The sequence below is a fragment of the Urocitellus parryii genome, chromosome 13 (assembly GCF_045843805.1).
Source record: "Urocitellus parryii isolate mUroPar1 chromosome 13, mUroPar1.hap1, whole genome shotgun sequence".
NCBI classification, from domain to species: Eukaryota; Metazoa; Chordata; class Mammalia; order Rodentia; family Sciuridae; genus Urocitellus; species Urocitellus parryii.
In genome coordinates this window covers 68,716,252-68,742,982 of record NC_135543.1, presented here as the reverse complement: position 1 = coordinate 68,742,982, position 26,731 = coordinate 68,716,252, and the positions used below count along the sequence as shown (strand labels likewise).

The 26,731-nt window shown below is 40.9% G+C and overlaps 1 protein-coding gene across 4 annotated transcripts in view; it reads right to left on the bottom strand.

Moving 5' to 3' along the window:
• The window catches only part of Spin1 (spindlin 1), a 68,250-nt gene extending 41,961 nt beyond the window's left edge, over positions 1–26,289 (bottom strand). Inside the window, exons 1-2 of one of the 4 annotated variants that reach the window (XM_026407385.2) lie at positions 26,203–26,289; positions 19,768–19,876 (exon numbers count right to left, since the gene is read on the bottom strand). The gene's annotated coding sequence lies outside the window, so the exon portion shown is untranslated. Of the gene's footprint in view, positions 1–19,767; positions 19,877–26,202 lie in introns of those variants that run through there. The other 3 variants (XM_026407387.2, XM_026407386.2, XM_077792170.1) reach the window with 3 other exon arrangements.
• Positions 26,290–26,731: the final 442 nt, after the last annotated feature.

Below are 26,731 nucleotides of genomic sequence, written 5' to 3'. Positions count from 1 at the left end.
TTTTTTTTTTTTTTTTTGGATACAGTACGTGGGAATCAAACCTGGGGCCTCGTGCATGCCAAAGCAAGCTCTCCATCACTGAGCTACATCCTCAGCCCTTTTATTTATTTTGAGAGAGAGCCTCACTAAGTTGCTGAGACTGGCCTCAAACCTGTGATTCTCCTGCCTCAGCTTCTGGAGTTGCTGGGACTATAGGCATGCATCACCATACCTGGCTTCCAGGATTTTCATTATAAAATATCTTGGCTTCTTGGATCTAGAAGACATTTTTCCAAATGCTATATGGCAATGACGCTGATGCTGGTATTTCAAGAGAATTTGTTGTAGGCCCAATCCTTTAACTTTGGCTAACATCTGTAACAGTTTAGTAACCCTTTTATTTCGGCTATTTCTTGGTTTCTAAATTTTAACACAACCATTCCATACTTTTATCATTTCTGCATTGTCCTATTATGAACCTCAGGAACTAAATGACCTATCGCTGGCTAAGATTTCAGGGATGGTACAACCACAGTGGTTGCTCCCTTGCTGTGCTCAATTTTCCTGCTTCTTTTCCTTCACTATAATGTACAAAGCATCAACCCAACTCCCTTTCTGCTATGCTTACAACTAAAGAACTAAATATGGATGAGAAACATACAAACTTTCACTTCAAATGTGTCAGGTTGTAATCTCAAAGCACCTTCAGCATTACTGCCCAGACAGGCTTGCTATCTTCTAGGGGAAGAGAGAGAGAGAGAGAGAGAGAGAGAGAGAGAGAGAGAGAGAGAGAGAGAGAGAGGGAGGGAGGGAGGGAGGGAGGGAGGGAAACACGAACTACACTACCATCCCACCACCAAAGTGCCCTTTGCTCCTGTAATAAGATGAACTGTCCTGAGCCATGTACAATTAGCCCTGCCAGTTTTTACCTAATTTCATCCTTGCCATGTGCATATCTCTCTCAACCACTAGAACATTCTCAGCAGCTTACAATAAATGTAGTCAGGGACATCCCAGGGCACCACCCTGTTTCTCTATTCTTCTTTCCAAAACTACTTTAAAAAGATTAAAGAAAATGTTAATCTACACAAATCTAAATTAATCCTAACTTAAATTTGTTGTGTGGAATGTAATTTTTCACTTACTAATATTCTAAAGTGTGCAACCTTTTCAATGGCAGATTTAAGCTTATCTTGGCAATACTTTCTGCATCTTTCTACTTCATTAAAATTTATAAGTTGAACTTGGTTAACAAACTTTTAAGTAGAAGGAAAAACTGCAGTGGGGGAAGGAAACAAGGGGACTTTTTGAACAATGTAAGAATACAAACTGGGCACATGGGCACACACCTGTAATCCCAGCAACTCATGAGGCTGAGACAGGAAGATCATGAGTTCAAAGCCAGCCTCAGCTCAGTGAGACCCTGTCTCTACTTAAATAAAATAAAATACAAAATAGTGTTGGGAATGGCTCAATGGTGGAGTGCCCCTGAGTTCAATCCCCAGTACACACACACACACACACACACACACACACACACACACACACTTACTTTGATCTGTGATATAAAGAAAAATATCTGTGACATTAGAAAAACACATTTTGGTCTTCCTCTCATTGCCTAGCACACAGCTCCTAAGATCCTAGAATACAGTTTTGTTAAAGGAATGACTGATGCCCAAGGATACATGGATGGCCTCAGGGATTTCCAGGGCAATCAACCACCGTCCAACCACCGTCCAACCACCGTCCAACCACCATCCAAACCCCCCCACCCCCCCACCCCACCCCCCACCCCTGCGCAGCGCTAGAGACTGGTCAGTAATCATCAATGGTCAGTAATGTGGTCAACCGTGCCTAAGAAGACTTCCATAAAACCCCAGTTCAGACAGCATCCAAGTGGATGAACACATGGAGATTCCTGGAAAAGATTTAGGAGCTCCAGAACTCTCCTCCAGAGCTTGCCCTATGCAACTCTAACTGTTCATCTTGAGCTGTAGCCTTCATAATGGACCTACAATCTAGTTAAGTACACTTTTCCTGAGTTGTGAGCCATTTCAGCAAATTATTAAACTCAAGGGGGGAAATCATTGAAATTTCCAATTTATAGCCAGTGGATAAGAAAAACAGGTTAAGGTGGTAAAGTATTTGCAATTCCTAAATCTGGATGAATATGTAGATATCCAACTGCCTATTTCAAGTTTTCTATAAAAAAATTTTTTTTCACCACAAAAAGATAATTACTCAGCAGGCTGAAGCAAAAGGACCCATGTGAGTCCAGGAGTTCAAGCCCAGCATGAGTAACACAGCAAGATTCCACCTCTTAGAGAGAAGGAAAAGGAGCCAGGTCCAGTGGTGCACACCTGTAATCCCAGCAGCTTGGGAGGCTGAGGCAGGAGGATTGCAAAATTCAACAAGGCCAGCTTCAGGAACTTAGAAAGGTCCTAAGCTTCAGGAACTTAGAAAGGTCCTAAGCAACTCAGAACCTATCTCAAATTTAAAAACAAAAAGGACTAATGATGTAGCTCAGTCGTAAAGCATCCCTAGGTCAAATCTCCAGTACCAAAAGGAAAGAGAGAGAAAGGGGGTCGGTGGCTTTAAATTTTGTAACTATAAACGGTGGGGGAGGGGGGGATCACTGGGAGCTGTGTGCAGGTGCCTGCCTGTAATCCCAGAGATTTGGGAGGCTGAAGCAGAAGGAGTCAAAGTCCAAGTCCAAAACCCTGTCTCAAAATAAAAAAGACTGGGGGTATAGCTCAGTGCCCCTAGGTTCAACTTGAAGAAGAAACAAGAAAAGAGGAAAAGGAGGAGGGGGGAGGACTCAATTCTAAACAGCAGAATTACAGTGTTCAGCTATTCAAGGACCTTGAAAAGTGCTACCACACCAAAGGCCTGCAAAGCTGAAACTCTCCCATTGATAAAAACAAAATCATTAAACAGTCTAAACAACTAAACACTACCTTTTAATAAAGAAGCTCTTATGCATGGATAAAATCTACAAGGACCACGAGTTTGGATGGGAGATGATTTCTACATTTCTTCCACACTCCTTCTGAAATAAGGCTCTTCCTTCCTTATTTCCATCCTGAAGGTATGCAATACCTTTAGCAGTACCTCTAACTTTATGAACAACAGAACAACCCACTGCATCTGTTGCAGATCTCAAAATATATCCCAAATTCACCAAATATTTCTAGGCTGAAAGTATTAGACCTGCCACTACCATTAAAAACCAGCTTCTTACTAGGACTCAGGTACAGCATAAGCCAGCTGTTAGGCCTGGTCCTTAGCCACCACTAAGGAAGCATAATTAGTATAACAAAAAGCCTGAATAGCCTTGGTTCCAGTTCCTGGGAAGTACCCTCTAAATCCATGAAATTTCCTGAGGACAACTCAGGAGTGTCTGTAATTCTAGGTGAGCTCCCAGACAGCCTCTGCTAACAAGATGACTCAAAAGTTCTGGCCACACCAGAAAGATCAACCATGGGAGTAGAAGATTGGAGCTTTGAGTCCCATGAAAGCAATCCAGGAGTTAAGAGACTGAGTTCAAGTTCTGACCAATGAGTCGGTCAATCATGGGGATGTAAAAGAATCATCAATAAAAACCATGGACACACAGACTCAGGTGAGCGCTTCTGGCTGACAATACTCTGCATGCTATAGTAACACATGGATGGTCCAGGAGGGTCAAAGTGAAGCCAGATTTAAAATTAGGTAGTCAGTGTAGTTAGGTAAATCGGGTCTAATAACGAGTGAAATCTAAAATGGAGGCCATGCTGAGGAAAAGTGGAGCAACTCTCCTGGAATGTTAATGAACTCCAGGAAACAACCCAACAGATTTGAAGATAGCCCATCCCAAAGAAATGTTAATGAACAGCAAACTTGAAGATGCCCAGATTACTTCTTTGGCCCACCCGTGTCCCACCCCTCTGGCCTTCCCACCTACATTCCATCAACTATAAAATGGAGAGACAACCGCACTTCTTGGGTCCCCTTCTTCCTCCGGGAGAAGTCTTTTCTGCTGTCCTCTAATAAACTTCTAATTTCTACTCTGACCTTGCCTCAGCGTGCTTCTCTGGTGTTATTCTTCAACATTGGGGAAGCAAGGACTCCTCACCCGTCAACAGCGGTAACAAAAACTGACTCAGTAGGGAACAGCATTGCACATTTGACCCTTACAGGTCTTGCCCTAGACATTTCTTTTTGTAACCTTTTCTAATTTAAAAACTATAATCATAAATACTGTACTCTCTGGAATTCTATAAATTTTTCTAAGTGCATGATCAAACTTGAGGTGGGTTATAGAAATCTCCAAAATTTGTAGTGAACCCAATCAGTATGCAAAAGGTAACTTGGGAACCCCCCCAAGTTTGTAGCTGGTGTATGAAATGGGGTCAATCTTATAGAAACCTGTGAAGTTTGACCTAAATGGGCAGTTAATTAAGTGCATTCTGGAGTCTGAGGCAGGAGGATTGGGAGTTCAAAGCCAACCAGCTTCAGCAATTTACCAAGGTCCTAAGCTACTCAGTAAGACCCTGTCTCTAAATAAAATACAAAAAGGGCTGGGGATGTGGCTCATAATTAAGCACCATGGGTTCAATCCCAAGTACCAAAAAAAAAGAAAGAACTGCACTTACAATGACACACACATCTAAAACATCTCCTGTACTCCCTTATCACTCCCTTATTTGGTAATTAGTACGTAAAAGGAAATAAGCTACAGACCACCCTATAATCCATTTCTTTTCCAAATACACATCAAAAACCTTCCTTTTAATCCCTTAAAAAACAAAATTTGAAGTACGTATATGTTAACTATATGCTATGACCCATATATTGTCTTGTCACTTATGTTACCAAAGTACATTACACAATACAGTAATATTTTTATAATTCTTTAAATATAATTGGTTTCCCTTGTTAGCCTGTGTAGCTTAATTCACCGTGTTCAAAAACATTCCAAATAGTTATCCACAGGTTTCACTAAAGATCACCTCCAAGTATCATCAAAAAGAATGGCCAACTCCTGATAATTATAAACTAGTAATCCTAATAGCCACATAATAAAAATAAAATTTAAAGGTACCCCTAGCAAAACCTATTAGGAACCAGAGTTTCTAGCAGAAAAAACTAATTCTAGGTCACAGGAGCTTGGAACATCCTGCCATACCAGAAGCAAGGAAGCTATCAAAGACTACTGGAGTTTTACCAAAGAATTCTTTTGCACTCTTTACTCTTATATATGAATGAAAACTTCCATGATGAGAAGTTGAACACATACACTAAACATATCTAAAGACATCAAAGAACTTGAAAGAGAAAGATAGTACAACACCACAGAGGCAAAATCTAGGATGGGAAATTCTACAGCTGAAACCACTTTCATCCTTGAGACTAACTGCCAAGTGTTAGGGGCAGTTGAGAGACTGACAGTTTTAGCAAGGTTAGGAGACAGAGGGCTAGAATACAGGGGCTACCAAGGGGAGGGCAGCTGGAGAGGCACTGGGAAACTTGTGTCACTGAGTTGGAATCCTGAACAGCTCCCTTAAGGAGCTGGGGGAAGAGGGAGGAGGCCAGGCTCTAAGCATAACTCATCTTCATCCCCACAACTGAACTGCAGGGACAAAGAATTCCCAGTCCCTCAAATGCCTGCCAGAAGCAAGCATGAATCTTCCCAGGGAATATGATTCTAGACCCCAAATTATTCAAATAATATTTAAAATATACTCTACTAGATGTGCACATAAACAAAATGAATAAAACCCACAGAAAACAACAAATAAAAACTAGAAAAAAGCCACAGAACTGACAGGATTGAGTTTCAAAATCATACTAGGAGAATGGTACATTTTTTTTGTTATTCTTTGCTTGCTTGCTTGCTTTTTATATTGCTGAGGATCAATCCCAGGGCCTCACACATGCTCTACCACTGAACTTCACCCCAGCCCCAATAAACATAATTATTAAATGAAAAAGGAAATAGCTATAATTACTATGTTCAAAGAGATATACAACTGAAAACTTTGGTTAAAAAAATTAAAAATCAGGTATTCCAGAAGTGGAAAAAAAATACAACAAATTTAATGGACAAGACTAACAGCAGGTTAATATGATAAAAATTAATGACTTAAAAAAAGAAAGAATAGTAGTGACTAAATAGACAGCAGACAAAAAATATCCAGATTGAAGCAAGAATGGGTAAGAGATTGAAAAACGTTTAACAGGGTTTAAATGGGTTCTCAGAATAGGGGTGGAGAAGGGAGATAGCAGAAACTCTTAAAAAATGAACACCTTCAAAATTAATGAAAGAGCAGTTCTCTGTGGACCCATCCCAAGCAGGATTTTTAAAAAACTGCACAAACTCCTAGAAAAATGATAGTAAAATCATGGAAAATCAAAAACAGGAAAAACAGCCAGGCACAGTGTCGCACACCTGTAATCCCAGCAGCTCTGGAGGCTGAAGCAGGAAGATCACAAGTTCAAAGCCAGCCTCAGCAATTTAATGAGGCCCTGTCTCAAAGGTGGGATGGGGTGCTGGGAATGTGGCTCAGGGTTAAAAACTTCTGGGTTCAATCCAATACTATACACACACACACACACACACACACACACACACACACACGCATCTTTCAAAAAGGAAGATAACTTCTAATATTTTTACAATTTTTATATTTATACACATTCAGGATTGATGCACTATAAGAACTCAACACAACAGGTGAAAAATGTAAAGGATGTTATGATAGCTCTTGAGACAGAAGGAAAATGTTCCAAGATGGAGGACCAAGTTACAACCAGGAATGAAGATCAATGAAATGGGTAAATTTTGTGGGTAAATCTAAATAGGTATTGACTGTACCTATTGACTGACAATTAATTAATGTTTTAAAATAAAATAGATTTAAAACAGCAAAAATATAACATTAAAGTAAAAATAAAATAAATGGAGTTTAAGTGTCCAGGAAGAGACAGGAAGTGCCAAATAATATTAGATTCTGATAAGTCAAATAGACATTTTAACTAACTTCCAAGTTCAGAGGAAAAAAAAACAAGTAAATAAACAATAAGAATCCCAGGCTGAGGATACAGCTCAGTTGGTAGACTGCTTACCTCGCATGCACAAGGCAATGGGTTCAATCCCCAGCACCACAAAAAAAAAAAAAAAAAAAAAAAAAAAACACAAAAGACAAAAGGTGGCGACATCAACAGGAAAAAGTGTGTAAGAGAGGAATAAGGAAAATGAACTCATTAACATATTTAAACCCAACTAAGTCAAATAGATCAAATGTTCCAATCATAATAACAACTGACAAGGCTTTTAATATCCTACTATATGGTCCTAACAAGAGAATCACCAACAACCTAAGTATATACACTGACAATAAAAAATAAAGAAGATACTCTGCAAATATTAAGAAAATGATATTGCAACATTAATATCAAGTTGATAAATTTACCTCTAATGTTTTTGTCTTAAAGAACATTTAAGATAAACAACTCTAAATATGCGTGCAACCAATAACATATCCTGAAAATACATAAAGTAAAAATTATCAGAACTAAGGAAAAGGAAACACAAAAACAAAGTACAGTTTGCACTTCTCTAAACAGAAAATACAAAATAAAAAACACTTCACTCAAGCCTGGTGCAGTGGCGCAGGCCTGTAATCAAAGTGGGTCAGGAGGCTGAAACAGGAGAATTTCCAGTTCAGAGCTAGCCTCAGCAACATTGAGGCACTAAGCAACTCAGTGAAACCCTGTCTCTAAATAAAAAAATACAAAATAGGGCTGGGGATGTGGCTTAGTGGTTGAGTGCCCGAGTTCAATCCCAGTACCAAAAAAAAAAAAAAAGATCAAAAATTTGACCCATTTTGAGTGCTGACATGATGCCACAGTGGAGAATTCCACACCGTAAAACTGTTTCAAGCAAAAATTATTATAAATATTGCATAAAATCACCTTCAGTCTATGTGGTTATGGGTAATTTCATGTTTGAACATGGGAGAGATATATATATATATGCAAATCTCCACTATCAGGGTGGAGGGAGGGCAACCCAAAACATTTCTGGTTCCAAGCATTTTAGGTAAGATACTCAGCCAGTATTAACACATCTACCTCAGTAATCAATAGAACCAGTAAGCCAAACCATGAAAAAAAAAAAATTTTAAGGCTACAATAATTTAACAAGATTAATCAACTTGAATTGACAAAGCACTATACCCAACAAACAGAAATACATTCTTTCCAACCACACATAACACTTTAAAGCTACAAACTAGTTGTTTTAGTCAATATTTTGTCTCTGTGACAAATATCTGAGGGAAAAAAAAAACCTGAAGAAGGAAAAATCTACTGTGGCTCACAGTTCCAGAGTTCCAGTCCATGATTTGTGGGTTCCACTGTTATGGGACTATAATAAAGCAGAACATCATAGCAGAAATGGCGCTGAAAGCAGAGCAGTTAGGGCTCAAGGACAAATTATATCCTTTCCAGGGCAAGCCCTCATTGACCCACCTCCTCCAAGCAGGTCCTACCTCCTGCAGTTTCTACCACATCCCAACAGTTCATTCAAATACAAATCCCTCAATAGATTAAAGCCATTGAGGAGACAACAGGCCTTATAGTCCAATCACTACCCAAAATCCTCACTTATATACACTGCTGCATTGGGGACCAAGCCTTCAACATGACCCTTTGAAGACATTCCAGAATCAAACCTTAACAGTGATACAGTGCTTGCCTAGCATATGCTCTGGGTCCAATCCCTAGCACCACAAAAACTGCACATGTGCTGGGCCATAAAGCTTCATAAGCTTCATAAGCTTAAGTGTTATGCTTTTTTACTATAATGGGATTGATAGAACTCAGAGAAGACCACTATGATACTATAGTAGTGGGTACAGGTCATTTTGTAATTGTCAGAAGCCAAGAAATGCAAACTATTCTGTGGGTGATAAGGATGTATCAGGGCAGGTTTATCAACTGTAACAAATATACCAATCTGAAGGGAATGTTAATGACAGAGGTTATATATGTGTAGGGTCAGGAGATATATGAGAAGGCCTGCATGTCATGCTCAATTTTGCTATGAACTTAAAACTTCTCTAATTCTACTTAAGAAAAAGGGATGGGGTGTACCTTAGAAGTGCTTGCCTAGCCCCCCGCCATGCTCTGGGTTCCATCCCCAGCACAAGAGAGAGGGAAAGGACTATGAACAACTTCAGAAATCTTAGTTGATTAAGACAGACAGACAGACAGACACACAGACACCCTGCCCAGCTTCCTTCCCTTGCCCTCCCCCACCTCCTCCTTTTCTCCATCCCCCCCCCCACACAGTTGGGTCACCTGTCAACAGGATCACTCTGGCAGGAAGAAGGGAACATGACAAATCTCACCACTGTTCTTACAGTTTGTGTGACAAAGTCTCTTCTGCTCACATTCATTGACCAAGGCAAATCCCATAGCCACACCTAACTTAGAAGAAGGTAAGAACCACAGTAAGATACCTGTACATAACAGGTGGAATGTCTAAAATTGGATACACTAACAATACACATTCTCAATGAGGATATTGGAGCCACAGAATATTCACTGCAATGGGAAGAAAAATTGGTGTAACCACTCTGGAAAAGCTTATTTCATCAATTAGTACCTGTCACAGGCATAATATATGACCCAGTGATTCCATTCCTTAATTTACCCAACAGAAAACCTGGCAAAAAAATAAGAACATGAATGTTTATGTCAATACCACTCACATTAGCCTATGACATCATACAAATGAGTCTCACAGATCACCTACCACGGGGAGCTTAACCAAATGACTTAGAGGAGGCTCTGCTCTGAATCCATCACTGCTTTCCCTCTGGCCTCATACTTCCCACAGGTTCTTTCAGCCAGTGACTGAAGTAGGCCTATTGCTACAGAACAAAGGACTCCTCTAAATGGCAAATGGCTGAAGGACTGCCTGCCTCAAAATGCCTTGGAAATGCACTATAGCCCTAAGACCTTTCCTGAGATTCCCTCTTTCCCTTCCCCCTTCCTCCTCCACAACCATCAGATCTGTGTGGGTCTCACGGCTCTAGTCAATCTAACCTCAACTTGCTATCCTCTTGTTCCTGGGGAAACCAGAACTAATCCAATATCTGTCAACAGGAAAACAAATTAACTACTATGCAGTCATACATAATGAAACAAACTACCATCACAGGGAACCCATGATGGACACTCATGATGAAATGAGTGGTAGTTACACAGTCAGTGTCCGTCAAAAACCAGAATTCAGGGCTGGGGCTGTAACTCAGTGGTACAGCACCTGCCTCGAATGTGTGAGGCATTGGGTTCATTCCTCAGCACCACATATAAGTAAGTAAATAAATAAAGATATTGTGTCTATCTACAACTAAAAACAATATTTAAAAAGAATTTTATAACTACTTCTGTACTTAAACATAATGATAAAAATTTTTTAAAGTTGACAAGGAGAAAAAAACTACAGAAGTCAACAGTGCTCAAACCAAAGGGGAATTTGCTATTAACTCAAAGTTTAAGAAGTTATTTACAACTGAGCACACAATAAATACCTTCTGTCCCCTTTGCTTCCTCCATAATTGTAAAGATTGCTATGAATCTAACACCAAGAGCACATAGTTTTATCTACACCTGCTTCTCTTATCAAATGTTAAGTTTCTCATGAAATAAATTTCCTGCCAATCTTTTTCCTTGGAAAATACTTCTGGCTATGTTGCCCAGTCTGGCCTTGAATTTGTGGTCTCCTTCCTAAGCCTCCTGCAGCTGAGATTACAGGCACCTGCCATCAACCTCTTTAATTTCAAAAGTGGCAGAACATTCTGGTATATGAATACCATCATTTATTTTCCCTTAATTCCATTATTGAACAACTGTTTCTAATTTTTCATTATCACAAACACTACTGTGATGAAAAACCTCATACTTATTTGTATACCTATGCAGATTTATATATAATAAATTTCAAGCAGTGGAACTGGGTCAAAAGTGTATGTGGATTTTTAATCCTGTTTAAGTTTAGGGAACCATCCTCCAAAAAGGACTAAATTATAGTCCCACAAACAATATGTCATCTATTTAAAGACTATGTAATTCAGGCAAAACTTACTTTATGGACTAATATTTTAAAGATGGTGATGAAGAGTAATCATGAATAAAAGTACACAGAATTACTTTTATCTTTTGCTGAATCTATTTAAAAGGAAAATCTCACAAGATTAAACACCAGGATAATACAAAAAAAAAAAAAAAATGACCGACAGCTTTAAGTCAGAGATGAATTCTAAATAAAAAAGATCATTCAACAGACCTTATTTAACAGTCAATTAATGTGTGCTTGAAAGGTGTTTAAACACTGTTTAACTTCTTTCTAAAAATTTTCAGAAAGTTCAAGAAACCACTACAAATACGAATTATACCTCTACACAAAATGTTTTTAATTAAACATTAGCTGCACTTATGAATCACTGTTAGAACGAAAACAATCTCATAAAAATTAAACCTTCAAAAAGTCATTTACCAAACTGGAACAAAGTATTTAAAAACTCAATCTAAAGAATGGGTATAAGAAAATGATACTTCTTTAATAATGCTACCAGCATTCAAACAGAAGGGGAGGAGTGTGAGCACAGTGCACACCAAAGACACTGGAATCTAATGTCTTGGTTAATTTGGAGTCTATATTCTGGTTTTTTTGTTTGTTTGTTTGTTTGTTTGCAAACAGTTTATCAAATATTTTGTATAGTAATTATAAATTAATATCATCCCCAGCTATACTTCAAAAGTTTTCAGGAAGAAAAAATAGGCAGATCCAAAATGAAGGCAATACTGGGTCAATAAACACTTATAGAAAAGGAGAAAATGTGAGCACAGCATCAGCACAGAGACCTGCACCTGTAAGAAGAGCAGGCGCACATAGGGCAGGGACATAAGCACAAATGGGAAAAGCCTCTCAACTTGCAAGCCCTCTTTTCCTATCCAGACTACTTAACAGTAAACTTTCTTACCACCCACAATTATCAATCTAGTTAAGCAGAGGAAGGCCATTTCTCTGGTAAATAAAAATGACATGAAGAGATAGCACTGTTTTAGGCCCCCAAACATAATGTTATTAAGTCTCTCCTTTCCACTCTTTCCCTCACTCTTACAACTGTTCAAAATTTCCTTTATCCTTTAACAATCCTTCACTTGTGCTAACCAACTGAAACATGACATTGTCATTAAACAATGACTTTCATGTTGCCTATGATCTCATCCAACATCACTGGATTTTACTCCTGTATTATTTGTTGTATTTTATATTTGTGATTATATCTCTTCTTCCCCTAACTCCCAAAGCCTCATCCCAAAGCTTTTTTTTTTTGGCCTATTCACTGGATTTGAGAAAGGCAAAAACTTGGCCTCTGATTCATGAAGCACATAATATTGTTTCTGGGAAAAGGCTAAAATAAACCTCTTTTTTATGTGTTCTTAGTTTACTTAAAACTCACTAATTCTGGAGATCACACAGTTGGGCAATTGTTATTAGTCTCCCACTAGCTTTTTTGTAGGTAACAGCTCTTTGACTTGTGGGCGACTGTGGTAATGGCCGCCCAGGTTATTTTCCAGGGACCATAAAGCAGCCTCCGCTGAAAACACTCGACTCCTCACCCAGGCCTGACAAGCGTTCTGTGGGAGACTGGACAAGATGAGAACACTTTGTTCCATTTTAACCTTTGGGTCAGCTCTTCGTGTAGACATGCTGATCATTTGAAAAGTATTTTATCCAAAACTATAATATACGGTTAACCTGACTGAGAAATAGAAAGTTTGGTGGCCCATTTTCAGAATATAATATTTAGCCTTAACTGGGATAAGAGGTCCAATTATAGCCGATCCCTTTGCCCACCCCAATTTTAAAATTAGCCAATCAAGTAGATTGGAACCCGGAACTCCTCGAATCAGAGCAAGGGTATGTGCTGCATTAGGAATAAGAGCAGGAAGGAGGACTGCCCACCCACCCAAGCCCTTGCTAGCCAGGTTCTATAGCACACCCTTCTGGCAGAAGTAAAGTCTGCTTTGCCCACCCACTTCCAATCACATGTTTGATTTCTTGCAGCACCTTGGTAGTTGTAACACTAACCTAAACTTGCCTTTCTTTCAAGGCTAAAGGCACCTGCCAGTCACCATGACTGGAAACACCCAAACCATGAAAGGAGTAAAAAGAGGTGGCACCAGTCCACTCACTCATTATTCCTAGACTATACCCATAACTCTTCAACCTGCTGGAATTGTTAAGAAGTTGATCTGCAAGCAAAGCTCCCACTTCTCCATGGGGATTGAACCAAGGGATGCTTTACCACGGAGCCACATCCCCAGCCTTTTTCATTTTGAGACAGGGTCTCAATAAGTCGCTTAGAGCCTTAGTAAGTTGCCAAGGCTGGCCTGGAACTTGCGATCCTCCAGCCTCAGTCTCTTAAATCTCTGGGATTACTGGAGTACCAACAATTCTCCATTGTTTAGCCACCGAATAATGCCTTTCTCACCAAAGCTTATCTTTCAGACACTGGTTTTTCGTGAGATGAGCTTCCAAACTTGAGTTCAGTAACATTATGCAAAATTACATGCATCTTTAGTTTTTACAAAGAAATGTACAGTGGAACATGCCTGTAATTCCAGCAGCTCGGGAGGCTGAGACAGAAGGATCGCATGTTCAAAGCCAGCCTCAGCAAAAGTGAGGCACCTGTCTTAAAGAAAATACAAAATAGGGCTGGAGAGGTGGTTCACCAATCCCCCAATCCCCAGTACCAAAAAAAAAAAAAAAAAAAAGAAAAGAAATATAGTCGGAAGTTAGGAATTATTACAGGGTACACTATTACCAATTCAATTAGCAATGTTATCTTGAACCATCAGAGAAAATTCTGATACATTTATACTATACTGTTATCAATCGCAGTAGTATTAATGAAAAATATTTAACCCCCTATGGATAAGAAATGGGCAAAATAGGAATAGAGAATACACAAATGATGAACTAACCCCATTAACAGGTTGTATTTTCCCCACCCCACCTTCAAACACTCTAGTAAAGAAGGTTTTAAAAAAAAAAAAAAAAGTTCTTTTGAGAGGTCTGGCTTCGCCCCCCCTTCATTGTCAGTTTATAAATTAAGCCTGAAAATTTAACACCAAAACCTCTGCTTTGACAACTTTAGTAAAAATTCTGTTAACTAGATCTAGTTTTTTTTTTTTTTAACTTAAATCAAGTAGGACTTCAGTGTACTATCCCTTTATTTCAATTCTAGGAATACTATCATCAACCAGCCAATACCATACTCCAGATTGTTTGATTACTGCTTTGGCTCCTCTATCCTCATCTTTGTTAATTAGGTGGGGCCGCTGGGCTCCTGTCACCACAGGTCCAGTTATCCCCATTGCATTTAAGGATCCCAGTTCAATGGCAATAGTTCCTACAGTCATTTCAGACTTTCAAAGAGTGACCACAGAGCTCACGGTCACTGGTGCTCTCCTCTCAAATTTATCTCTTACAGAAACAATCTAAGACATGAGCTCCAAATAAATCCTCCCATGCAAATATCTCTAATTTTTGGATCCCTTCCTTCTACAGTATACCAAGATAGTTCATTTAGTACGGGTCACATTTTGGCTGTTTTCAGCCAACCAACAAAGTTACTCAGGCACTTTTCTATCCTTCAAGTTAACACACTGAATCCAGAAACACTACTGTCAACTTACCAATACACTGATCCAGCTTTATGTTCCACAATTAAGATCTAGTCCCACAACCAGGTTCCTATCTATATAGTGTCAAAACTATTCAACAATTTGGAGTATTACCTCACTACAGGTCTAGAACAAAGATAATGGTTGCTCACATTCTCAGGAAAAGAAGCCAATGCAGGCAGTTCAGGCACAGAGAGATGGAAGTTCTTCAGGAGGGGACTGAAAAAGCTATTCCTACTAGCCAAGGTAGTACAACAGCTCTCAAGGTCTCCAGCTTAATTGGATTTTGACCATTTCACTACCATAACAACTTTCAGGATTCAATTCCTTGGGGCTGGGGATGTGGCTCAAGCAGTAGCGCGCTCGCCTGGCATGCGTGCAGCCTGGGTTCGATCCTCAGCACCACATACAAACAAAGATGTTGTGTCCTCCAAAAACTAAAAAATAAATATTAAAGTGATATTCATATTCTCTCTCTCTCTCTCTCTAAAAAAAAAAAAAAAAAAGGATTCAATTCCTTAAAAGTCAATACCTTCACCCATAAATTAGGAATTTCATTTGCACCATCTTTTAGGGATGTCACTGAAACTTCCAGGTTCCTATGTGCAAATTGAGCTGAGAATTTACAATCCTGAGCTCATCCTTCTGCTTTATGATGTTTTAATTTGGCTAAGCTGAACTACATTCCCCTGAATTTCCTTTCCCTTATGTTTCTGACCACAGTCTTGGGCAGAGAGTACAGAAGGAGAAGCCATCCCATGGCTCTGCACACACTGTTGTGCTGAATTAACTAGCCTCTCCCCTGGGGTGCTCTGAGCATCTCTACCTCCTGGACAAAAGAGGTAGGGGGTTGGTTAGTTTTTGAGATACTAGGAACTGAAACCAGGGGTCATCTGACTATGAGTTATATCACCAGTCCTTTTTAAAATATTCTCAGAGAGGGTCTCACTAAATTGCCCTGGTTGGGCCTTGTAATCGCCCTGCCTCCACCTGTCAAGTTAGCTGGGATCACAGGTTGTGTACCATCATGCCTGGCCTGAATATGTATGTTCAGCTACCTGCCAAGGGCCCTCCCTCCTCTTCCAGGCCGCTCATACAACTAAGTCAGTAACAAGAGAAACTGGCATTGCTTCCCCTGTACCATTATTGTGGCTTCGAGCTTGTTCTTTCTCTTCACTTCACATTGATCCTTCTTTCCCAAATGTCTGTCTGTTCTTCTAACTTCAAATCAAGCATGACTACAACAGCCTTATGGAAACTACTCCCAGAGTTACTACATTGGGTAAACTTAATTCACTATACAAATCCCTCAAATAATACACACACACACACACACACACACACACACACACACACCTTTTTTTTCTTTATTCATCCTAGTGGTTCTACTTTCTGACTGAATCCTGTGATTCTGGGGGCAGGGGCAGGGAACACAAAGCTGGGGGTGTAATCCAGTAGTAGAGCACTTGTCTAGGAGTGTGCAAGGACCCGGATTTGATTCCCAGCACCCCCCAAAATTACAATTAATATTTATTTAATAACCACTATATGATAGATACCTGTATAGTAGACCAGACTTTTAACTTACACAGCCTCAAACTCCTATTTAATCCTAGCTACTGCAAAGGGTAGTTTGAGCACTTGCAATCCAGACACTGAACTAAGTACTAGAAAAGTAATTATAGGCAAAACCCACTCTCTGCTTTTATGGAGTTGAACATTTTGAGACACTAAAATTAATTTATTTCATAAATCAATGCAGTACTAATTTTGAAAAGCACCAGGAGGACTTCAACTTCAAGGAAGGCAAGGGGGAAAAAAAAGAATTTCAGGAAACTGATAGTTGTTGTAGCAGGTGATAGACTAAATGGAGACTCTTCTCTCTACTTCTATTCACACAAAAAGAAATTCCATGAAAAATTGATGTTTGAGCCAAACTCTTAAGAAAGACTTCCTAGGAATAATTTTTCAAAGCAAAGAACAGCATTCCAGGCAGAGAAAAAGAACAAGTGCCAAGATGCCTGGAGAAGAAAAAAATGGTGGGCAAAGAAGACTAAAGGCCTCGTACAGCTGGAACAAAGAATGCAAAGGAAATGCTGGACAGGATGGGGATGCAACCAAAGGGAGTTACACACAGTAGTCCCCCTTTATCCATGATTATACTTCCCACAGATTTGGCTACCCACAGGAAACCATGGTTTGAAAATACGAAGTGGAAAATTCCAGAAATAAACAATCCATAAGTTTTAAACTACATACTGTTCTGAGTGTGATGAAATCTTGTGCCATCCTGCTGTCTTGCCCAAGACATGATTATTCCTTTGTATAACATATCCATGTTGTACATTACTGCCCGTTAATCACTTATTAGCCAACTGGATGCACTTATCGAGATGCACTGTTCCAGTGCTTGTGTTCAAATAACTCTTACTTAATAATGGATACAAAATGAAAAAAAAAAAAACAGTAATGGAGGCAATTCAGATATGCAGAAGACATAAACTGCATCCTCTAGTGAAAGTTCTAGACTTAAGAAGAAAAAAACTGTATGCTAAAGTGGCCAAGATCTAGATCAAAAATGAATTATCAGTAAAATTGTAAAGAAGGGGGAAAAATTGATTCTAGTTTTGCTGTTGAACCTCAACCTACAAGTTAACAACCATGATGCAATAAGGTGGGAAAGGTGTTAAACTTGTTGGTGGAAGACAAACAGAAAATGTATCCTGACTGATGGCAACTTATGCCAGAAAGCATTGAGCCTACAAAGACTTTAGTCAACAGATTCCCTGAAATGAGTGACACTAAGCCATTTACCCCAATAAGGAATGATTACGCACTCTAATTTATTAAGAGTTATCACAGGTTTGTACAGTAGGAAAAAATATATTATACACCACATTACATATTATAATATGGACTATGTGCAGTTTCAGGAATCCACTGGCGGTCTTAGAACATACCCTCCAGATATAAGGACTACCTCTTATACCACTGAGGCCACATTATAAATTTCTGTCCTCAAAACAATGAGAAGCCATTGAGAATCTTAAATAAAACCATTGACACATGATCAGATTGACTTTCTTAAAATGTAATTTTTTGACAGTAACAAAATTACACATGTATTTACCTTTTACTCAACAACTTCATTATCTTAAAGCTAGTTATACCAGCACAAATACAAAACAACACATGCAGGCAGGGGACACAGTTCTGACATAGAATGCCTGCTTAGCATACACAAAGGCCTTGGGTTCAATCTCCAGCACCACAAAAAATAACATATGCACAAGGTTAATTCATTGCAACAACTATTTAACAGCAACAAAACAGACAACCCAAATGTTCATCATTAGTAAATGGGTTGTAAGCACAAAAGGTGGCAGCAGAACTTCTAAACAATGATATCCAGAGCTAGGCGTGATGGCAGGCAGACGCCTATAAATACTAGGGAGACCAAGGCAGGAGGATGGCAAGTTTAAAGTCAGCCTCAGCAAAAATCAAGGCCCCAAACAACTCAGTGCGACCCTGTCTATAAATAAAATACAAAATAGGGCTGGGAATGTGCATGCCCCTGAGGTTCAATTTCAGGTACCAAAAAAAAAAAAAAGATCTCCAGAATACAGTCATTCCTCCACACACACAGGGAATTGGTTCCAACACTCACCCTCGCAGATTCCAAAATCCTCAGAAGTTCAGTTCCCTTATATAAAATGAGCTTTACTTGCATATAACCTGAGCAAATGGTCCCCTATAATTTAAATCACCTCACTTACAATACCTAATACAATGTAAATGATATGTAAATATCTGTTACAGTGAGTTGCTCAGGGAATGACAAGAAAAAATCTGTACTTGCTGAGTCCAGATGCAATTTTTTTTGAAGGCTGAATCACTAGATGCACGACTATGGATACACAGGGCCAACTGTATTAAAAATTACACTATGTGTTATCTATGGCATAAGAAAGGGAAATAAAAATATGTATTGCTTTTATTTGGAAAACTGAAATCCTGGTGGAGTGGAAACTAATGTAACTGGGGCAGGAGGCGTCTGATGAAGGGACAGAATGAACTTCTTAGAACAGTTCTGATTTCCAAACACACAAATGTCCATGTAAATATTTTACATAGTGAAAAAATACAATACAAAATTAAAGCAATTGTTAAAAGTTAAGGACTTCAGGCAAATAAACCAAATTAACTATCAAACTGATCAAACAACCTAAAATAAAATATTTTCAAATAGCTATAATTCAGAATACAATTGTACATCCTAAAATGATGTGTTATTTTTTAGAACAAAAAAAACTGTAACTAGCCAGGTACATGCCTATAATCCCAGCTACTTCAAGAGGCTGAGGTAAGAGGATCTCAAGTTTGAAGCAGAGGCCATCCTGGGCAACTTCGAGAGACTGTGACTCAAAAATAAAAAGAGCGGGGGATACATACTTAGTGGTAGAGTGCTTGCCTAGCATGCTCTAGGTCCTCGGTTCAATCTCCAACACTACAAAAATAAAAAATTAAAACAACAACAAGGGCTGGGGATGTGGCTCAAGCGGTAGCGCGCTTGCCTGGCATGCGTGCAGCCCGGGTTCGATCCTCAGCATCACATACCAACAAAGATGTTGTGTCCGCGGAGAACTAAAAAATAAGTATTAAAAAAATTCTCTCTCTCTCTCTCTCTCTCTCTCTCCCCTCTCTCACTCTCTCTTTAAAAAAAAACAACAACAACAACAAAAAAAAACTGCAACCAAACTTACACCTACAGTTGCTTCAGTGGTCATTAGTGTTATTTTCAAACTTCAACGTCCACAAAGAATAATGAAATTATATTGACATTACAAAAATGCAAATTTTCAGTGTTGGAGCAAAAAGACTTAAAGTTAAAAACCCTATGACAGTAAATCTGTACTAAAATCAAAATGAATACTTCCCAAGTCCAGAGCCCGCCCTCTGGTATCTAAATTACACCCTCCAATGAGAAGAACTGAAACAGATAATATATAAATTTGACAGGAAAAGAACAATGTTTACCTCAGACATCTTGAATCAGAAAGCAAGAAAAACTTCAAAGACTCATGTATCATGTCAAAGAAACAGGAAGTAGCTTGAAAGGACCTGGACACACTGTAGTCTTGACAAGCTGAGGAAAAAGAATGACTATTTAATTAAAATATACTGGCTACCTAAAAAGCCATGTATCTACAATGATCATCAAAAGAAAAAAAAAGCAATTCAATGCCAGCCATGGTGGCACACGCCTGTAATCCCAGCTACACTAGAGGGTGAAGCAAGAGAATGACAAGTCTGAATCCAGTCTCAACACCTTAGCACGATTCTATCTCAAAAAATAAAAAGGACTGGGGATGTAGCTCAGTGGCAAATAAAGCACACCTGGGTTCGATTCCCAGCACCACAAAAAAAAAAAAAAAAAAAAAAAAAAAATCAAACCTTCCGGCCAAAAGAATCTTGTAAGCAGGATAAAGCATTCTTTCTTCTCATCACCTGTATCAAGACCCAAATGCAGTTACTAACAGTAATTCAGATATGTATGATTAGTAACATCATTTGCACACAGGCCCAAACATTAAACCTATTAAACATAAGTCATAAGGGTATAACTATGGGAAACCAGAACAATTTAACTATAAACAAATATAATCTATATTATTTTAAAAGTTCTGCCTTTTTAAAAAGAACTATTATAGTCTAAAAACATACACAGTATTTTTCGAAATACCTTACTAGTGTCTTCATTTACACTAACATTCGGATACTATCCATGTTTACTGGATCACACGTTTAATCTAACACTAAACCAACTCCCCCCTTTACCTCAAATGACTTCATCTGCTTCTCTTAACAGACTCCCCTACAGATTAGAGGTCCTCACTGGCGGTTGTCCCACCCACCTTCCACAGTGCTCTCAAACAGAGGTCCAATCCTGGCCTAGGAGCCTTCAATGGGTCTCCTCCAGACAGCATTCATGTCAATGTGGAATTTAAAATGTGACCCCAAATTCATCCCTTAAACAACCAACCATGTGAAACTCCAAGTGGTGTTAACAATTGTAACATCATCATCATCAACACCCACTGTATATTTCACTGCAGTTAAGGTTAGTTACATCTGATGAGGCAAGTCTCATTCCACAAGAGTGATAACACACAGAAAGAGTAAAAGATAACTGGCAGGGGCCAGGTGTGGTGGTGCACATCTGTAATCGCTTATAATCCCAGCAGTTTAAGAGGCTGAGGCAGGAGAATTGCAAGTTCAAATCCAGCTTTAGCAAAGATGAGGCACTAAGCCACGCGGTGAGACACTGTCTCTAAATAAAATACAAATTAGGGCTGGGGATATGGCTCAGTGGTCAAGTGCCCCTGAGTTCAATCCCCAGTACCTCCCCCAGACCAAAAAAAAAAAAAAAAAAAAAAGATAATTGGCAGAGACAGGGGCCAAAAACTGTCTTAGAGACTCAAATCCTGGATAGTCCTTTCTCATGCAGGCCTCTGCTCCACCATCCCTTCTGCATGTTTGTTTATGTCTAAAGTCATACAGAACCTGTAAAAAGGAGACACCAAGTGAAGATTTAACTTAAAAATTGAAAAGCAAACTTTTAAAACTTTTAAAATTAAAAAAAAATACAAATAAGTACCTCAAAGTTGGGTCAATTTTATTTGGGGGGGGCTGGGGAATTGAACTCAGGGCCTCACACATGCTAGGTAAGCACTCTACCACTAGGCCACATACCCAGCCCTCAAAATTGAAAAGGGGAAGGAAATCAATGTTTTACTAGAGCCGGTTATTATATTTCAGGAACTATACTGAGAACTCTAATGAATCCCTTTCATTTAATTCTCATCATAGTCTTATAGGACAGGTTTCATCTCAGTTTGCAGCTAAGAAACTGAATTTTAAAAAGGTCATGTGATGAATCAGCTGTGTGGCTCTGGGCCAATAAACAGTGGGGCTGATTCCAACCCAGAGGGTCCTGACTTGGTCACCAACTCCAGAGCCTCTATGTTCTCTTCATGATACCACATCTTCCAAACTCTACCAGATAACTGAGCAAAAATCTCTTCCTCCAATTTCTCAGTCAGGAAAAGAGAAAGAAACACATTTAATTAAATATCTAATAAAACAAGTATTTATATTTATATACTCCTCAGCAAATTGAGGTCCCTAACAGTTATACCAAAAGAAAAGCTTGCAGGCATTATTTTTAACTTCTAAATAATCCACAACTACTCCAAAAATAGTATTCTTTTCATGTATTTATAACACACTTTTGAAAAGATACTAAACAACTAACAGCTTAAAGAGAGCCTATAGAATAAGAGAAAGTCTTTGTTAGCTACTCTTCAGAGGATTAATATGCAGAATATAAAAAACTCAACACCAAAAAACTAATAACCTATTCAATAAATGGGCAAATGAACTAAACAGACACCTCAACAATACAAATGACCAACACTTACTTGAAAAAATATTCAAAACCTTTAGTTAAATCAGGGAAATGCAAATCAAAGCTACACTGAGCCAGTAGGTGGTGCAAGCCTGTAATCCCAGCAACTGGGGAAGCTAAAACAGGAGGACCACAAATGCAAGACCAGCTTCCGCAATTTAGGAAGGCCCTGTTTCAAAATTTAAAAAGGACTGAGGAGGGCTGGGCTTGTGGTTCAGTATGAGACACTGGGTTTGATTCTCAGCACCACGTAAGTGGTAGAGTACTCCAGGGGTCAGGAGACACAACACCAGACCTACCCTGAGATTCCATGTAACTCCAGCCAGAATGCAACCATCAGGAACTATAAATGAGTGGGGGGAGGGGTTCTTAATGTAAATTAGTACAGCCACTTTGGAAATCAGTGCAGAGGTTCCTCAAATAAAAATAGAGCTACCATATGAACCAAATGTACCACTCTTCAGTATTTATGCATTTAATCAGCATACTTTAGTGACAATAATGTATCCATGTTCATCACAACACAAATCAGAATTTCCTCGGTGTCCATCAAATGACTGGACAAAGAAAATGTGGTACAAATATATAATGGGATTTTCTATTCAACCCAAAAAAGAAAAAAAATCCTGTCATTTACAACAATGCGGATTAACCTAGAGAACATCACATTAAGTGAAATAAGCCAGACTCAAAGACAAGTATCGAATGTTTTCTGTGATTTGTGGAAGCTACAGGGGAAAAAAAGACATCATCATGAAAGCAGAAGGTAAACTATTAGGGTAGAGGAAAAGGATCAGAGGGAGTTAGTGAGGAGTAAAACTCTTCATACATTATGTTACATGCATGTACAAACATGCCACCATGAAACCCACTGTTCTGTACTACCATGGACCAGTAAGACACTAAAAAAAAAAAAGACACTAAAAATTAGGAACTAAGTTGTAACAGCGTGTGCAATCAGGTTAGCTACTAAAAAGTAAAAACACTGTAATTAAACTTCCTCCAGCGGAAGACCATAACTCTACTGATGGATGGTGCACACCTGTAATCCCGGAGCAGCTCAGGAGGCTGAGGTAGAAGCGCCAGTTCAAAGCCAGCCTCAGCAATTTATTTAGCAAGACCCTAAGCAACCTAGTGACCATACTCCCTTAAAGGGGGAGGGGGGAGCTGGGGATGTAGCTCTGTGGGAAAGTACCTTTGGGTTGAATTCCTGGGGGGGGGGGAATTCCTTCAATGTAAGGGCCACATTGCCACATTTAAGAAACTATCCACAAGATTGAGAGGTAAGCACAAACCTCATCATTAAAGCCTCAAGTTCACGAGAAAGGGATGGGGAACCACTATCTAGCTACAGTGTAATGACTCTGTTGGATTAAAAACTACCAGAGGCCATTGTTTTTGAGTAGGCTTCTGCCTCATTCAAAATGGAGCCATTCATATTAAGGTTAACCAAACTGAAACTAAGTTATTATCTGACTTTCATAGAAATCGCCTGAGCTAAATTTCCCAAACCAGCTAGTTTTAAACCCAATGACAATGAATTTCCCTTTGCTTTAAACCTGACAAAAATGTAACCTGAAGAAATCTACTGCTAACCAACCCATCAGTTATTTCTCTGTTGTTTCCTCCCTGTACTGGCCTTATAAGGAAAGTAACTTTGCCGCAACTAGACCAATCCACTCTCCCTTCTTTCTACTTTGGGCAGCCCTAGTCTGCCTATAAACCCAGTGCAGTGTGGCTGCAGTCCCAGTATTACTATGAGTTCAAGACCAGCCAGGGCCACATAGTGAGAAACAGACCCAGGAAAATAAAACCAGCTTCTTCTGCTCATTTTATTGGAAAACGTTCTCTTCTACAGAATGAATTGTTGCCAGATTCTAGAATCACAAAGCCAATTAAGATCTTTAAACTATCGTAAATTAGTTCTTCGATAATAACCATGACCCCAATTTCACCATGGCTATTCCAGGGAACATCCCTTTACTGGATTTCATGGGTATTCACTGGGAACAAAGGGTTCTGGGCCTACTATGGAAAACACTATGGCAGTATTTCTGAGAGCCTCCAATATGGTAAAATGAATTGTGATGCTCAAGAGAAAAGTATAGACCAAACTGTTCCCAAACCAAACTGTTCAAGGAAACCTTCTTTTTCCTATTGCATCTGGGAGAACTAGCTTCACAAAGAATGCCACCTTAAGCCACAATGATTCCAAAATTATTATCAATAATATCTTATACTGCTATTTTGTTCTGAATTGGCAATTAAGGTATATCAAAAAAAGGACAGTCCAGCTTTCCCATTATCTGCACAACCAGAGATTCAGGGAATCTAACAGAAAATATCTGGGGGAAAAAAACAGTGTCTGTACTAAACCTGTACATGCTTTCCCTTCTTGTCCTTATTGCCTAAATAAAACTATTTACATAGCATTTGCCCTGTATTAGTTTTTCTAAGTAATCTAGAGGTTACTTAAAATATATGGAAAAATTGCAATGTGTGTAAACTATATGTAAATATTAGACTTATGTAAGAAAGTTAAGCATCAGATTTTGATATCTGAGGAAATCAATGAAAACAGGTTTTTTTTAAATTAGCATAAGGAGATAAATTGAACGTATCCACTGACCCTTTTGCACGATCCATTTCAAAAATCATTTTTAGTGGTAACTACCACTTAAAAGATTAAAACTAAATGTCACTTTCTCATAAGAAACTAAAACCCACTACCCACAATTTGGACATAAACACATTGTGCAATCTTGATATGTAATTATCAAATCTGATAATGAACGTTCTGCAAATTACTAGTTGCAATTTTAACTAAAGCTGAAGTGGGGGAGAAAAGCTGACACAAGCCTCCTGGTCTCACTTAACCTTTCCAAAATTTCACAACCTCTAAGGGTGTTCACGAGTGCACAAGATGTACAGGTATAAACCCCCAAGTTTAACAGTCACCGCCTAACAAAAGCTATGCTGAAAGCAATTACTGTACTCTCCATCAATCCTTTCAGACTGCATAGACTTCCTTCCAGAAAATTCGAACCTCACAAAGTTACTGAGGCTTTCGCGTTTCGGTGTGGCTCTCGTCGTAGCACCAGTGGCATTACATAGTGGAATCCTGGAAGCCACTGACACGTTACCTGGTCTGGCGTTTGGATGTACACGCTAAATAGCCCAACGAGCTGCTTCACCTCGGGCAGAAACACTTCAACATGGATGGCAAACCCTCCCCCCGAACCCGATGCACAAATTATTAGAAGCAAATCCACAGAAAAACAATTGCGTAAACAAACTTGGAGACGCGCAGGCAACGCCGCTGACCGTGGCCACTGCTCACACGAACCCCGATGCGGAGAACGCACCCTCCGCGCAGGAGGCGCCGCGGACCGCGACCCCGCGCTGCGCAGTCCCGGCCCCGCACCGCCATCCGGGCGCATTCCTGCGCGCACACCCAAGGTCACGCAGGATGGGGTACCGCGCCCCCCGCCGACACGCACCGGGCGGGGGTGTCTCCGGAGCACGCCGCCCCCGGCAGGCGCCGCAGCGGCCCGCCGCGACCCCCGGCCTCGAGGGGCGGCCGGGGCGGGTCCGCGAGCCCGGAGCCCGCCGCCCTCGGGGGTCGCGCCACGCCCCTCCCCCAGCCAGCCGGGGTTACGCAACGCTCCCCCGCCCGCGCCGCCGCCGGCGGCCGCCCCCGCCCCCCGCCCAGCTCCGAACAAAGCGCGCGCGAAGGGGCCGGGGGCCGGGCCGGGCTGGGGGCAGCCGCCATGTTGGCGGGGGCGACCGGGACGGGCGGGGGCCACGAACAAAGGAGCGCGCGCCCGCCCCAGGCCCAGCCCGCCGCGCCCGGGCCCGCCGCGCCCGGCCAGCAGGGGGCGCTGAGGGGCACCGCCCGCGGACAATGCGCCCCGGGCCCGCGGGCCGCGCTCACCTGAGTCCCGGCCACTGCTGCGTCGGCTGCCCGCTCCCCTCACAGCCCACGCCTGTCCCGCACTCCTCACCTGCCGGCCGCCGAGGCCGCCGTCCGCAGGCCCCGCGGGTCCGCCGTGGCTTGCTCGCGCTCCCGCCGGCCCAGCCCGAGCCAGACGGCGCCTCCCCGCCCCCGCTCCTCGCCGCGGCCGCCGCCCGCCCCCCGGCCGCCACGGCGCACGCGCACTGCGGCCGCCGAACTGCGACGGCCGCGCCGCCCCGGCGCCCGCGCCGTCGGCCGCACTACGCAGGCGCGGAGTGGGGCCGGGCCCGAGCGAGGGGCGGGGCCTAACGGAGCTCACCTGGAAGGTGGGGCGCCGGCTGGCCGACCAGGTGCGCGCGGGAATACGGAGGCGGTCAGAAAACAGACCCTGGGAGCCCGCGGGGGCGCGGCTTCTTCCGGAAAGCGGGCAGTCGGAGAAGCCCGGGGTTTTCTCGCAGGAGGAGGGCTGTCAGTGACCGGCCCGCGGGGTCCTGGGACGTCGGCCGCCAGTCGTTCCGAGGCTGGCACGCTGCAAAGATGGATGCAGCTGGAAAGGGCCGTGGGTCGCGGCCGCGCGC